A 2,356-nucleotide genomic window follows, 5' to 3' on the forward strand; every position below is an offset into this window, starting at 1 on the left:
TCGCCTTTCCTGTGGAGAGCGCCTCCTCTTGAGATGCGACGGGAACGCCGGGAATTCTTTCCCTACGAAACAGTGAAAGGATCCCTCATCTCGAGCTAGGAGGCGGAAACGGGGCTCCCCTGGATGTGTGCGGGATACCACGTGCTTCCTATCGAGTGGAGACGGGTATGTCGGGGAACTTCTTGAGTAGCAGCAAGGGTGTGAAGGACCCTTTGGAAGTTCCAGTGGTTAGATGTGATTGGCCTCGAGAAGCCTCAGCGGAAATGGGCCTCATCTCGCCTGGAGGGCAAAACCTCCTGGATTTTCTCGAGTTATGGCAGGTGCTCTCGACTTACGACGGGGACCTCAGGGACCCGCTCTGGTGGCCTCAGGAAAGGCCAGTCCCCATGCGAGTTCCTCGGGGGCCTCTCGGGATTCCTCTCCCGTCGATGCCGGGGCCTAAGACCTTGTGTGGAGTCGGGGCCGGAACCTGAGGATTCCTCTCCAGTGCTGACATGGATCTTGGGGTACTTCTGGAGTCTCCCCAGGGGAGTCAGTCCTCGTCTCGAATGCGGGCATGCACTTGCGCTTTCCTCCAGAGCGGTAGCAGCAGTGTCACGCAGTCCGCCGCGTGGATCAAAGGATCTATGGTTTTCCCTCGAGTCTTTCCCACGAGGCTTTCCCACGAGGCTTTCCCACAGGGCTGTTCCACGTGCACACGTGGTGGGAGTGGATCCTCGGCTTGAACGTCAAGGCAGTGCAGGGAAAACAGGTTCCTCTGGAATGGACTGACACATCTGGGGGACTCTTGGAATGGTGGCACGACCCTGGCGTTCCTCTCGCCTTTCCTGTGGAGAGCGCCTCCTCTTGAGTTGCGCCGGGAACGCCGGGAATTCTTTCCCTACGAAACAGGGAAAGGATCCCTCATCTCGAGCTAGGAGGCGGAAACGTGGCTCCCCTGGATGTGTGCGGGACCCCACGTGCTTCCTCTCGAGTGGAGACGGGTATGTCGGGGAACTTCTTGAGTTGCAGCAAGGGTGTGAAGGACCCTTTGGAAGTTCCAGTGGTTAGACGTGATTAGCCTCGAGAAGCCTCAGCGGAAATGGGCCTCATCTCGCCTGGAGGGCAAAATCTCCTGGATTTTCTCGAGTTGCGGCAGGTGCTCTCGACTTACGACGGGGACCTCAGTGACCCGCTCTGGTGGCATCAGGAAAGGCCAGTCCCCATGCGAGTTCCTCGGGGGCCTCTCGGCATTCCTCTCCCGTCGATGCCGGGGCCTAAGACCTTGTGTGGAGTCGGGGCCGGAACCTGAGGATTCCGCTCCAGTGCTGACATGGATCTTGGGATACTTCTGGAGTCTCCCCAGGGGAGTCAGTCCTCGTCTCGAATGCGGGCATGCACTTGCGCTTTCCTCCAGAGCGGTAGCAGCAGTGTCACGCAGTCCACCACGTGGAACAAGGATCTATGGTTTTACCTCGAGTCTTTCCCACGAGGCTTTCCCACGAGGCTTTCCCACAGGGCTGTCCCACGTGCACACGTGGTGGGAGTCGATCCTCGGCTTGAACGTCAAGGCAGTGCAGGGAAAACAGGTTCCTCTGGAATGGACTGACCCATCTGGGTGTCTCTTGGAATGGTGGCACGACCCTGGAGTTCCTCTCGCCTCTCCTGTGGAGAGCGCCTCCTCTTGAGATGCGACGGGAACGCCGGGAATTCATTCCCTACGAAACAGGGAAAGGATCCCTCATCTCGAGCTAGGAGGCGGAAACGGGGCTCCCCTGGATGTGTGCGGGACCCCACGTGCTTCCTCTCGAGTGGAGACGGGTATGTCGGGGAACTTCTTGAGTTGCAGCAAGGGTGTGAAGGACCCTTTGGAAGTTCCAGTGGTTAGATGTGATTAGCCTCGAGAAGCCTCAGCGGAAATGGGCCTCATCTCGCCTGGAGGGCAAAACCTCCTGGATTTTCTCCAGTTGCGGCATGTGCTCTCGACTTACGACGGGGACCTCAGGGACCCGCTCTGGTGACCTCAGGAAAGGCCAGTCCCCATGCGAGTTCCTCGGGGGCCTCTCGGGATTCCTCTCCCATTGATGCCGGGGCCTAAGACCTTGTGTGGAGTCGGGGCCGGAACCTGAGAATTCCTCTCCAGTGCTGACATGCATCATGGGGTACTTCTGGAGTCTCCCCAGGGGAGTCAGTCCTCGTCTCGAATGCGGGTATGTACTTGCGCTTTCCTCCAGAGCGGTAGCAGCAGTGTCACGCAGTCCGGCGCGTGGATCAAAGGATCTATGATTTTCCCTCGGGTCTTTCCCACGAGGCTTTCCCACGAGGCTTTCCCACAGGGCTGTCCCACGTGCACACGTGGTGGGAGTGGATCCTCGGC

This window comes from Ovis canadensis, chromosome 13, assembly GCF_042477335.2.
Source record: "Ovis canadensis isolate MfBH-ARS-UI-01 breed Bighorn chromosome 13, ARS-UI_OviCan_v2, whole genome shotgun sequence".
Classification (NCBI taxonomy): Eukaryota; Metazoa; Chordata; class Mammalia; order Artiodactyla; family Bovidae; genus Ovis; species Ovis canadensis.